This window comes from Osmerus eperlanus, chromosome 4 (genome assembly GCF_963692335.1).
Source record: "Osmerus eperlanus chromosome 4, fOsmEpe2.1, whole genome shotgun sequence".
NCBI lineage: Eukaryota > Metazoa > Chordata > Actinopteri > Osmeriformes > Osmeridae > Osmerus > Osmerus eperlanus.
Genome location: NC_085021.1, coordinates 5345606 through 5359912, shown reverse-complemented (window position 1 = coordinate 5359912; position 14307 = coordinate 5345606). Strand labels below are relative to the sequence as shown.

Genomic DNA, 14307 nt, shown 5'->3' with positions numbered 1-14307 from the left:
ACTTCACCCCCTCCATCCCCAATCTTGCTCACAATCCTCAATGCTATGGACATGATTATGTTGAAGAAATTATTCACCATATTTACTCTTTTCAGAGAATCTCTTGCTCTCTCTTACATTTCTCTCTGACAGCCTATTTTACTTTATTCTCTGTCTCTCTAGTGTACCATCTCTGGCTCCCCTGTGGCCTGGCTCCCCTGGCCCATCCTGGGACACCCGCTGCACAGACCTCCCCCTCTCGCCCCACACTCCTTGGGGTTCACAGGTACAGGCAGAAATGGAGAGAAGAGAGGAGTGATGTGTGTGTTTGTGATGAATTAATGAGTAATAAAAAAATCTGCCCACAGAGCAGAGCAGTATGAAGGACAACATGTAATACAAGCCATTTATGTCTTTGGCTTATAGATGAGTATCTTGCCCGCCAATCTGAATGTTGTCCCTTGAGGGAGAGATACACAGTCATCAAGGCCAATTTGTTTCCTGAAGGCCAGACCAGCAAAACATCTGCTATTTTTACTTCATAAACAAATGTGGGAGCCATCTGTAGGAACATAATTTAAAAGGAAATAAGTTTAAATGTAACCTTGAATGTTTATTGTAGTCTCTGATGTAAGCAAAATCACACAGGCCACCTACTTCTACCAATAGCAACACTTGACACAATAGATAGAACAATGCAATAACATTTTTGTTACATTATCTACACAATTTTGCTTTGTGAAACAGACAAAAAGATTGCAATGCAACTGTATTAGTTAATTAAGTTAATAAGTGGCAGGCAAGGACGGGAGCACACAGGCATCAACACAGGCATCACAGGCATCAACTCCCTACAAATGATGTGTGCATGTATTTACAGACTAGGCTATTGAGATTACCACCTACAATGCACTCATGCTCACATGCACTTTATACATTCAACCCTTAGCATTTCCCCTCTGTCTCTCATCCCTTATCCAAAGTATTGGTGGTGTTCTTGCCAACTGTAGTCCGGGCAGACCTTCTGCACCAGTTTGTAGTCCAAACTGACGAACGAGACAAGAATACATAGGACCTTGCAGGGTTTGGCACAGACCCAGGCAGAGTGGGACTGGCTGTGTTCAGAGTAACAGGTCTGGGCCGGATCATACAGGCAGGGCCGGGTCCGCTTGGCCTGGCTGGTCCTCTGGTACTCCAGCCAGCAGTTCAGGGACTTAGTGACCATCTTCTCTTGCTGCTGCTGCTGATGCTCCGTCCCAGAGCTGCTGCTGGGCTGGGGGGGGCTCCAGAACCGGAATTCTGAGTCTTCTGGAGTTCCGAAACTTCCTTCTAGGTTCTGGAATCTCCCAGTCCAAAGGCCTGGAAGGTGCAACGATGCTGACCGTCAGGTTCCCCAGACGAGTGGAGTTGTGTCGGAAGTAGAGGCTAAAAGTTCCGTTGACGTGGTCCACCAGCTTCCCTGTCAGCAGCAGGCTAAACTTGGCTGTCCCAACACTGAGGTAGAAGTCCCCCCAGCCAAACATCTTCCTGCTCTTGGTGGTTGGCGTCTTGATGTTAGGTTTGGTCCTGGGCCGATAAAGAGACTGGTCCAGGGAGGGGGAGAGGTTGTTCTGGGACCAAGCCTTGGAGCTGGGAGGCCTGGGCTTGGTAGATATGATTTGGAGCTCCTTGGTTGGTTGAGAGACCTTCAAAGCAGGTCCGACAGTTCTTCCTGCCTCCACAGCCTCATAGGGAGTTGTCTGTGAGGTTCCAGGCTCCAGTGAACTCTGACCTCTGTAGTCCAAAGGGCTGGCTGCTTCCTCCTCCTGCATCTGCAGGAACACAGCAAGGAAGATGATTAAAGCTACTTTCTTGCAGAGACTGGGTAAAACAGTTGACAATGAATCAATGTAATTAATAACTTTTTTATGTATAGGTGTATGCTTTAATTGAAATGTTAAACGTGATCAATAAGCTCCATCAAGAGCACAACACTGTTTCACTCACACACATGGGCACATAAGTAAGCGTGCACACACACAGGTACACAGAAAATCTCATGCCCTTGTCTTTCAAGTCTACTGTCACATGCCCTAAGGCTAATACTTTGGAAGTGACCTTGAAGAAGAAAATTGGATAGTAAATAATATTGATCATTTTCTGTGTACATGGTTCTGAAAATTAGTGCACCCCTGCAGCAGGAAAACACAAGGGAATTCAAACAAACCACTGTCAAGATACAAAGTTAAACATCATTGAATCCTAAAAGCCATTGTGTTAAAACACATGAATTGCCTTCCTATTTAACGGTTCTGACTTTTATCAGTAGCTTAAAGCTTGTGTTGAATCTGAATTCTTAGGCTACAAATCTGGCTTCTGCTGGTTATGAGAAGAGGGTGTCTAAAACTATATGTATGTCATTCTCTCTCTCAAATATACTACTGTAACTGGAATTACATATATGTAGTAACTAAGCAAGTTATAAAACACAAACAACTTGCCATACCGTTGGTAGAAACAGACTCATGAAGATAAAGTTGAAGAATACTGCCCTCATCTTGTTTACGTAGAGGTTCTCACAGCCCGCAACGGAGTAGGCTCCTAAACTAGGTTGAAAATAATTTAACGTTCCGAAGTTGTCAAATCACTACACTGAAGAGAACAAACTTGTTCAGCTGACGCTCTGCTTATTTTACCCATCCCTCTGTCTTCGGTGTCCTGAGCGCTCTCTCTCTCTCTCTCTCTCTCTCTCTCTCTCTCTCTCTCTCTCTCTCTCTCTCTCTCTCTCTCTCGCTCTACCTCTCTCTCTACGTCTCTCTCTCTCGTCAATGTCGGTTCATCGGTGAGCAATAATTCACGAAAGGACCACATATGTTCAATCAAGAAACTGCAACAAAATTATCTGTATATAAAGTTATTATGCAATAAAATTGCATAATAACAAAACATTGATGACAATTTCAAGGAATTAATTGACCGTTAGCAAATGTCTGCTAGTTAGACCGATGAATGAAGGTGGTTGTATTTTCATTAGTGTATTTTTAGGTAAGTAGCTAGCTGTTCTATTACAGTTTTTCACAATTGCTAAAACACATTCTTGAAACAGTCACCCATTTTCTCAAAACTGTAAACACAAAACCTCATCTTCAAGCACTATTTACAAAACCTCTGAATTCTCTAGCAAAATGAAACTTTCGCCTCAAAACAGTTTTACCTGTGCTCAAAATTAAACTTTCGCCTCAAAACAGATTTACCTGTGCTCAAAATCAAACACTGCTCTCAAATCATAAACAAAGTGATCAAGATGATATACTGATATCAAGCAGTCAGTAAACAATACACAAAAAAATTGAAAACACATTGTTCAAAACATATAGTTCTCAAGGAGAAGTACATTTTTACGTAATCTCAAAACAAATTTCATATTTATCCGTCATTGTCTTTTGATGAACGACAACATGTTCTATCATAGTAGCTCAAAATGTATCAGAAATTACTACTCTGCTTTGCTCTTTGCAATTTTTTTTGTTCTTTCTCCTCCTTGTACCCCTATACAGTACTGTACCCTGCATCTCACTACTCACAACTCACTCTTGTTCTTTGTTGATATGAACCTGCAACCAGTCAAAATCTATTGAGCAGTCAGTACTGTTACTGTAACAAATGGAAAGCACAATGTTCAGGGCCATACAATTTGTTCATTGTACAGTATACAGCCTACAATGCACTGTACTACAGTATACAATACTACAGTAAAAGGGACAAAAATCTAAGGAGTAAACATGTGATCAATGTGCTTCTTCTTGTCTTTGGGCTGGGTCAGGCCAGAGCACTTCGTCGACAACACAAGCAATATTTTCCCACCTTCAACAACCTGTTTGCTCTCTGAACTGGCTTATATTGGTTGTGTCACATCATTTGAAAAAAGTTAAATCAATTTTGAGTGGTTTTGTTTTGTCAATGACATGTTTTCTCTATTTGTATTTGATTGTTGCCATTTGTGTTTACCAGTATGGATGACATGTGCATTAGGGTGCAGAATGTGTTTTGAGAATGAGAATGTGTTTAGAGTTTTGCTGAAACGTCTATGTGAGATCTGCAAATGGTGTTTTACCATGTGAAATGGTTTAAGGTATTGACAACAGACTGCACAATTAGCTACATGAGTTCAAGCAACTGAGAACTTTGTTCAGCCAATGGGTTTTGGTGTTTTAGCAATTGAGAAAAACTGTAAAGACTGGCGGCAGTAAAATTATTTTTTCCATCAACCCATTTTTCCATCAAAGGTCGTCGCTCATTTAAAGATGCCTAGTTTACCGCGAAAGCAACAAGAAACTTTGAATCCCTGGAACTTTCAGAGGTTTGTCAGCACATCAATTATTCACAGTAAAGCATAGTTTAGTTGCAGAACTGACGATGTGCCCATGTAGATGCACAGGCTGTAAACAATCACGTTCAGGCCGAGAACTTACAGGCCCACCATGGGCGGATCTACAGGGGGGCAAGGGGGGACAGCTTCCCCCCCCACTCTAGAGCCCTGCCCCCCCCCTGCTGCCCCCCTAACTTTGGTAATCCAAAAACTGTACTTGCAAAAACAAACCGCCACCATGTCCACAAGCTTTTCAAAACATTGAACTGAACAATACATTTACCGAAAGTGAACAATTATTTTTTTTATTGGGTGTGCTCAAGCCTTCGGCGAGAGCACAACCTTTGTTTTCTCTCATATATATTTATTGGGTGTGCTCAAGCCTTCGGCAAGCACAACCATTGTTACATTTACATTTAGTCGACGCTCTTATCCAGAGCGACTTACAGTAAGTACAGGGACATTCCCCCCGAGGCAAGTAGGGTGTTTTAGACGTTTCCCTGCTCCAACACACCTGATTCAAATGAATGGTCGTTTCATTTGAATCAGGTGTGTTGGAGCAGGGAAACATCTAAAACATGCAGGGCAGGGGGTCCCGAGGACCAGGATTGAGAACTACTGAGATAGACTAACTAGTCCTTAGAGCTATGGTAAACAGTCAAAAAGCAGCTAGCTAGGTGCAAATAAAAACTCCTTAAAACAAATCGTTTTCAGTACAGTACGTTTATTTCGGTGGGGTTATTCTGTATAGTTAAAATTTGCCTCGTTGGCTAGACTAGTAAATGTAGACTAAGTTAGCCGGTTGCAAACTGAGGTAACGGCTAATATCCTCAACAACACCTAAGCTAGGACTCGGAGAATCTCACCATTCAGTTGCTGCAAGAAATTTGGCTACACCGCCGGACTAGTATTTTTGCTGTCCCTAGTCTTGGTAGGTAGGCTACAACGGATATAACCCTTTATTAAATGAGCAAAATATGTCCCTGCCGTTGTGCGTGGACCCTGCTGACTGTACAAAACTTAAGAGCCGTTGAGAAGACCGTTGACAAAGTTAAGTTTATGCTGCAGATAAACCAGCAGCTGGGTTAAAGTGAGGCAGGCGCTGGGTAAGGTACCAGGTGACGTAGGAGTGAAAGAGAGGAGGAGGACAATTTGCATTGTTTCAACTGTTGCCGAGAATGACCCAGCCACTAACCCAGCGGCTGGGCTGCACAAAAACTACACAGCACCATGGAAATAACCCAACAAATATACACTTATACATACTTGAGGAGTGAGTTTCACCGATTCACTCCGGCTACATCAAATCAAATCAAATTTATTTGTATAGCCCTTTTTACACGCAAGCATGTCACAGAGGGCTTCACATATGCCCATAGAACTGCCCCTCAACCAACCTAAACCCTCAAGGAAGACAAGGAAAAACTCCCAAAAAACTCTCAACAGGAGAAAAAAGAAGAAACCTTGGGAGGAGCAATTCAGAGAGGGATCCCCTCCTCCAGAGACGGTTGGTGAGAGAGAGTAGCAGAACACAGGCTAAACATAGTCATACAGTGTCGATGGGTTTTTAAAACACCAAAATCCATTGTTCAACTTTATAGATGTAGGACAGGACCGGGAGACTCGCGACCAGGTCCAGCGTTGGCTGACCGACGACCAGGCAGGTGCTGACAACTCAAACCCCCCACACCACAAGGGATGTGTGTGGGGGGGGACAGAGAGAGGAGAGCAGGGATTAGAGAATGCCAGGAGCAGCTAACAGTTACAGTCATAATAGAATGAGATCCCCACCGGTCAAGTGTGGACTGGTGCAGCAATTTAACAGAGCAAAAAAGGGGAATTTGATGCAACCCCACACACCAAGACAGCGACAGCCCCCCTCATTTGGAACATGAAATCTGTTCCAGGGGAAGAGAACTCTAAAATAAGTTATACTTATAGAATAAGGATGGAAACAACCCGTCCCCCGTTGCCTCCAACTAGTAACATACTTACCTTTAACAGTCGTAGAATTGACTAAACAATAAAGTTTTTAACCTAATTTTAAATGTCGAAACAGTATCAGACTCCTTAATTGAGACGGGTAATTTGTTCCAGAGAAGAGGTGCTCTATATGAGAACGCCCTACCTCCAGCTGTTTTTTTCTTAATTTTGGGAACCACCAGATAGCCGGCATCTTGAGATCTAAGTGTCCTTGCGGGGCAATAGGGTGCAAGGAGACCGGAGAAGTACAGTGGTGCCAATCCATGCAGAGATTTGTAGGTTAGTAGTAGAACTTTGAAGTCAGCTCTGGCTTGGATAGGGAGCCAGTGTAGAGAGACAAGAGTAGATGTTATGTCATCAAACTTTCTTGTTCTGGTCAATAGTCTAGCAGCAGCATTTTGCACCCGCTGTAAATTTTTTAGGTGGGTAATTGGGAGGCCAGAGAACAACACATTGCAATAGTCCAATCGGGACGTAACAAATGCATGTATTTGTTTTTCGGCATCATCCTTTGAGAGAAATTTTCGTATTTTGGCAATATTACGTAGATGGAAAAATGCAGTTCTGGTAATTTGCTTAATATGGTACTCAAACGAAAGGTCTGGGTCCATTGTGACTCCTAAATTTTTTACTAGCTGTCTTTGAGAGACTTTGACGCCGTCTAGGTCTAAGGTCAGATTGTAAAAATTATTTCTATATTTTTTAGGACCGAAAATTTGAACCTCGGTTTTATCCGAATTTAGAAGAAGGAAATTTGCAGTCATCCAAGCTCTCAACCTAGAAACATATTTTTCCATAGCATGTGGAAATTCTCCAGACTTTATAGACATATATAGCTGAGTATCATCTGCATAACAGTGAAAATTTACCCCAGAGCTTCTAATTATGTTTCCTAAAGGCAGCATATAGAGAGAAAATAACAGAGGGCCTAGAACTGAACCCTGTGGTACTCCGTATTTTACAGTGGAGCTCCTGGATGAGCAGCCATCATAGTGGACATATTGTGATCTATCAGATAGATACGATCTAAACCACTGAAGTGACGTACCAGAAATCCCAACATAGTTCTCCATACGTTCCAAGAGAATCTCATGATCCACCGTGTCAAAAGCTGCACTTAGGTCTAGAAGAACCAGGACAGAGATAGAACCCGCGTCAGAGGCTAACAGTAGATCATTGACTACCTTGGCTAATGCAGTTTCAGTGCTGTGGTGGAGACGAAATCCAGACTGGAGAGGTTCATAAAGCTGATTTGAGGAGAGGTGCTCAGTGAGCTGTTGTGCCACAGCCTTCTCTAAAATTTTGGAAAGAAATGGCAAATTTGAAATTGGCCTGTAGTTGCTAAGACAACCTGGATCCAGGTTTGTTTTTTTAAGAAGGGGCTTAATAATAGCTTGTTTGAAATCGTTGGGGACTTGGCCAATTACAATAGATTCATTAATAATACTAAGCATGGGTGGTCCAATAATAGGGAGAAGTTCCCTACAGAGTTTAGCAGGGAGGGGATCGAGAAGGCAGCTAGTGGGTTTCGAGGAGTCTATCAGCTCGATGAACGCTTCCATAGAAATAGGGTTAAAGTGAGTGAGAGCCTCAACATGCAGCATGCTTGGTATAGGGGAAAGTTCAGTGTTGATGGCCACTCCTCCAGGACTAGTCTGTAGTTTGTCCCTTATTGCATAGATTTTTTGGTCAAAGAAATCTAAGAAATCATTGGGAGAGAAATCTGAACTACCACAGAGTGTACTTTTCTTAGTGAGATTTGCAACAGTATCAAATAGGAACTTAGTGTTGTGTTTGTTCTTACTAATCAACCTAGAGAAATAATCTGATCTGGACCTGATGAGGACTTGCTTGTACTCCATTAGGCTGTCCTTCCAGGCCAGGCGGAAAACCTCCAATTTAGTGGTACGCCACTTATGTTCTAGTTTTCTAGTGGACCTCTTAAGAGTGCGGGTTTCCTCTGAATACCATGGAGCCAGTTTCTTGTCCTTTCATTTCCTTGGTTTGAGAGGGGCAACAGAGTCTAGGGATAGCTGAAGAACCAAATTCAGATCCCTCGTTTTAGTATTTAATGATTTATTTGGGACGTCAAGGACTTCTAGTGCAGCGGGTAGAATATTAGCCAGTTCCAGAGCTGTGTTTGGGGTTATGCAGCGGCTAGTAGAAATATTCTTAGTGCCTCCAAGGCTCTGGCAGAGGTCCATTTTGAAGGTGACCAGGCAATGGTCTGATAATATAGGATTGTGGGGGTGGACAATGACGTCACTAATCTTGATTCCCCGCGTGAGAACTAAATCCAATGTATGCGAGTGAAGATGGGTAGGTTTGGAAACCACCTGAGTGAGACCTGTGGAATACATTAGAGCAGTAAAGGCCTTACTTAAAGGATCTTTTGGGTCATCCACATGAATGTTAAAATCACCCATAATCAAGACGTTATCAGTATATGTCACAAGATCAGCACTAAAATCTGCAAATTCCTCCAGGAAGAGGGAATACGGGCCGGGGGGCCGGTATAGAGTAACTATACAAAATGAGGGAGGGGGGCCAGGAGTAGTAGCATTATTCCTTTTTAAAATAGTTGGTGGTTTCATGCAAATTATTTCAAATGATTTAAAGGTATTTACAGATTTTAGGCTGAGGTTGAAGCTAGCTTTATATATCATAGCAACACCACCACCTTTCTTTGATACACGAGGGATGTGTGAGTACGCAAAATCCGGAGGCAATGCTTCATTCAGGGGGGAATATTCATCAGGTTTTAACCAGGTTTCGGTGAGTCCAATCAAGTCCAGGCTGTATTCAGACATTAGATCATTAATCAAAACGGCCTTTGTGGATAGAGATCTGATGTTTAGGAGCCCAACATTCCAGTATGGGTTTTTGGCAGATTTAGACGTAGATCATTCTTCTGAAACTCACTCCGGTGGTTAGCTGACGCTGACCTAGTGAGATCCGGGTCACAGCACCAATGTGACGGGTATGTAACAGACGTGGTCTTGCAAGTTCCGTCAGAGTTTTCTGGACCGTGTTCATCCTTCACCGAGGATTGAAGACGCCATCTCTGACTTCCCAAGAGCCACCACTACCAGCTACGCCAAAGAAAAGCTAGCTATTCAATGACGTGGGTGGCCTGTTACATACTTGAGGAGTGAGTTTCACCGATTCACACCGGCTACATGTGCACAAAGGGAACTCAGTGCTAGCCTACGTCACAACGTCAGCAACGACGCATAGACGTGCTTAGATGTGCTAGTAAGACCATTGCACAGCAAGTATTGTATCGTGCCGTGGTGTACTAGCAGCATCTTACATTTACATTTAGTAATTTAGCAGATGCTCTTATCCAGAGCGACTTACAGTAAGTACAGGGACATTCCCCCCGAGGCAAGTAGAGTGAAGTGCCTTACCCAAGGACACAACGTTGTTTGGCACAGCCGGGACTCAAACCAACAACCTTCTCATTACGACTCCCTACCCGCTCAGCCACCTGACCCCCCTACAATCTTACACTTAAGCAATTCAAGACATGCATGTACAGTAAGTAATGTCATATTAAATAATGTATTTAAACTCAAGCTTGTGTGATGCATCGCTGTCTTCAAGCCACAGTCTAAACTTTATGTCAAAAGAAAGATTTTTTTTTTGGCTAGCAACAGCAGCTAGGCTAGCTTGCTCGTAGCACAATTTACCAGGGTCAGCTTCTCCACGCAGGGCTGTAGACTGAGACCAAATGGTCACATTTGGCATTGTTACTGACAATGATCGCTTCCAGCAAACTTCTTTTGAATTAACCATTTCCCCCTAAATGAATGTCAAGCTTATTATGTTTTGGGGGTCATATTTTCAGTTAGCAGATGGTACTGTTTGAATCGCGATTCCATCTAGTCTAAATACTGCCGGTGACAATGAATGAACGCAATATGAGTAGGCTAGCTACTCTTAATAATGCTTCAGCATTCCAAGTATAGACCTCCAGACGTCACGTGACTTTACTGTTTACGTCGCCATTTTGGCAGGAAAGTAGTGGCAAAAATGAACGGCGCCAGCACGGATTTCAACCTGTCCGAGTTCACTGCGCACTTTAATTCAAAAGACATAGGCAGCTATAAACCAAAACTTGATCGATTAAACATTATTGATCCATATAACGCTCCCGGAGTTATTTTTACGACCTTTATGAGTGAAACGGAAGGCTTCCCTGACCTTCTGTATCCAGATATTTAGACTCGCTACAACTCTCTATCAACTTTCATTCGTCCTACTCTGGAGAATCTTTGAAAGCCTACAAAAGCCTGGAGGGATATAAATGGACGCAATCAGCTGGATTAGTGATGAATATTCAGCTTTGAAGTCTACCGGCTACAAATTGCTAGCTAGCGTTAGCAACGTTCGTCAACGGTTAGCTACTAACGTTGGCTAACGTACATTATATCAGTGCACTTTTCATCACAAAAATGTCATTACATATTTATTACAAATAAGTCATTCCAAGAGACTGAATGATCCTCAGTTGAAGCCATGGGTGGTTGTCAGGAATTATGGGGTTCTTCTCTCTGGATCTTAGAAATCCTATAAAATGCTCTCCCTTTATCTTTTCCACGATGGTTCAGGCATCCCGGCGCACAGCAGCTATCCACCATGTTGAATCAACGTTTATTGAAATAGGCAGCAAATTAAACTATGTATAATATGTATGTAAGTATATATGAATGTACACTCTGGCGCTCCACTTGGCTCTCCACTTTCCTGCCAAAATGGCGATGACCGGTGCATGCTAGGATTGCGTGACGTCAACTCCCGGAGCTCAATTGTTCTTTGAATCTCCAACTATTTCCAACTATTGTTCTTCGAATCTTTATTCAACTTCTTCATATTCTATTTCTTCCTTGACACCTTTCAGCTCCTTCAAATCTTCAGCTATTAAAACCGTTCAGCTATCAAAAAATTCTGCAGTTTCAGGCTATGAGTGCTATGACTTTTCAGCTTTCTACCTCTTACTGTATGCTTGAATTAATATAAATCAATATTCATAATATTTTTTAACATGGTTTTCCAATTGAGTTTCAAATCCTCTTAATCCTCTTAAACTTCTTCAACTTTCAAATCCTTCTTCTTCCTCAATCTTTCAGCTACAGCCATCATTTAAACTTTAAAATGTTGACAAAACCTTAAACTATTTTTTTGTAATTCAGCTTTTTGATATCTATTCAACTTTTTTCAAAATCACTGATTATGTTTCATGAGTTTTTCAAACCGTTTCTGAGATTTACATGGGTGTGTATGTGAGAGCCTAGAGTGCTGACTGTGAAGAGGAGCTTCGGAATCTGGTTGAAAAAATATTTGTAGTTTGCCAGCATTGCCAGAATTTTCACTTTTCATGCTTCATTAAATAGATAGGAAATGTTGTGCTGGTCGTAGACATTTGTCTGTGGAATCCAACAGACTTACACATTTGTTCAGAGCTCCACGAAAGCGAGACAAAGTCCAACTCTCGCCCCATAGAGACCAATGCAAATCTGGTGACAAATTTCTCAGCGAAAGCAGAAGGTACAAGTTTTTGAAACTGCCGGTAAAGTCGTATTTCGGACCGCACAGACAATCTGTGGTTTCGGCAGAGTCTTGGGTCTCGGAAAATATCCTTATTTTTTGGATTGGATGTATAGTTTTGAGTCTAGGTTAACCTGTTTGAGGTGTGGATTCCAGGTACAATTCTGTTATTCTCTCTGCCCAGCTCGTTAACGGCAAAGAACTTATATTGACAAGAAGTGAAAGCCAATAGAACGCTCCATTGCAACACCACGTAGGGATGGGCGATACCAATCATTTTCTTTTCGATCCGATACCAAGTACTTTCAAGACCAGTATCGTCGATATCAATACCGATACCGATACTTCTATGAAATATTTTTGAGTAATTTTATAATGCATTCTGAAAGCCATCGTTATTAATATTAAATAATCCGCAATAGGCATTACGTATCTGTGTTGCCTCCTCTGCTCGCGTCAGCTGTACTTCGTTGTGCTCTTTAGGGTGTTTAACTTTTAGATGCTTGTTATGTTTGTGGCATTGCCACAATGGCGTATTGTTGTTTGACAAATGTCACATAAAGCTTCATCGTTGTTAACTGGAGTGAAATAACTCCAGATTATGCTTCTTTTTCTTTCAGTCATGACCAGTGGTGTAGTGGTAAAATTTGAGGTGGGTAAACTATGAATTTTATTATTTATTTATTTATTTATTATTACGTTTCATTAGGCCTATTTAGATGGAACCGGGCCCAGTTCGTCGGGTTGAAGCTAAGTTAATCAATTGTCCCTTTAGCCCGTTAACATTAGCGAGATGATTGAGAACAGCAAATATCGGTTCGTCAACGGCTAATCCGCATCCAAATCAAGTGGTTAATTTCAATCAGGCAAAATGTATCAGGGAAATTGCACGTGCACGTCCTACTTCAAAAGGCAGGAAAGGTCGATCACCAAAACTGTGATTTTCTAACGGTATGATGGCGGAAAAGACGAAAGAGAGAGCGGTGATATTCTTGCCATCCGAGCAAACTATTATAATGAGTCTCTACGAAGACAATAAGCATATTATCATGGCTAAGTCAAACACCGCCACCGCTGCCAGAGCAAGACAAGCAGCTTGGCAAAAAATTGACGATAAGCTAAATGCGTAAGTTTTGGGAAAATGTATAGGCTCATCTTAAGTGCCTCATTACCCCAATCAATCAGATCACATTTCTTTAAATGTGCCTGCTGGCAGCTTAATGGAAATTAATAATCGAATGAGATCTTGCTAGCGAAAATAATGATCTCAACTCTTTCAGAATAAGTAGATAAAACAAGGCCGAGTATCTAATTGATACGAATTCATAGACACTTACGAGGATATATGTACTGAAAGCGATCATGTAGGCCTACTATATATGTGTATGCATTAGGCCTATGTGTAAATCCCTCTTTGATTTCATTGACTGGGACATGGCAGGGAATATGATGAATTGATTCATCAGCTTGTTAAGCGCCAAGTACACTTATTTTACAGCAACGCATGCTGCGGCTTTGCCAATGTTTTTTGCATCGCTAGGCCTACTGTATAAAAATGTACCTGACGCAAAAAACCTCAAGGCTATGCAGAGTCTGAAGCACAGTTAAAGTTTCAAGTAGCTTTATTGTCAATTTCTTCACATGTCAAGACATAAAAAGGAATCGATATGACGTTTCCCACTCTCCCACAGTGAAGCATATAAAAATCACAGGCACAACAGATAAGACAAGACATTTCCTAAAACATAGCGTTACATATTCACATACAGCAGCATAAGCTCATAAAGCTAGCTGCTTTATGCTTTAAGATACTATTTTAAAAGAAATTCCTGCATTAAAATAATGTATCATGACAGTTTGTATGATTTGGTCATTTATTATCACACTAGCATTTAATTATCACGGCAAACAATTACACTGCACTAAACTGTAAGTGTAAATGTAAAGTGAAAATAAGAAAACCAGTCAGTATGATGACTTGAGCGAATATCATTCACGTCTTACTAAAACAGCGGCCACGCGAAAGGGAATGAGGAAACGGTTTCCTCTACTAAAAAATACAATGCGGGTGACGTGAAAAAAGGATCCAAAGACTCGTAGAAAGACCGAGTCGGGAAATGAACGAATCATTTGTTTCCTCCAGTACAGAGCCTATGCAGGTCACGTGAAAAATGATCCAAAGACTCGTAGAAAGACCGAGTTAGGAAATGAACTAATCATTTCTGTTTACTTGGACGAGCCTATGCAACAGTCCCGATGCGCGGCCACGAGAAAATGAACGAATCACTCTTTGAGAGGACTCGTTACTCCCGAGTCCTTGTAAGGATTCGTTCAAAATGAACGAATCGTTCACGAACGACACATCACTATTGGCTATTGCGCAATACCCTGGACTCGCAGCAGTATGGCAACACTTGTCTATCAGCGCAACATTTTATAAACTTTTG

At 41.8% G+C, this 14307-nt stretch overlaps 1 pseudogene; it reads right to left on the bottom strand.

Annotated features, from left to right (window-relative positions):
- Positions 1-820: 820 nt before the first annotated feature.
- On the bottom strand, positions 821-2687 carry LOC134018362 (neurexophilin-2-like; annotated as a pseudogene).
- Positions 2688-14307: the final 11620 nt, after the last annotated feature.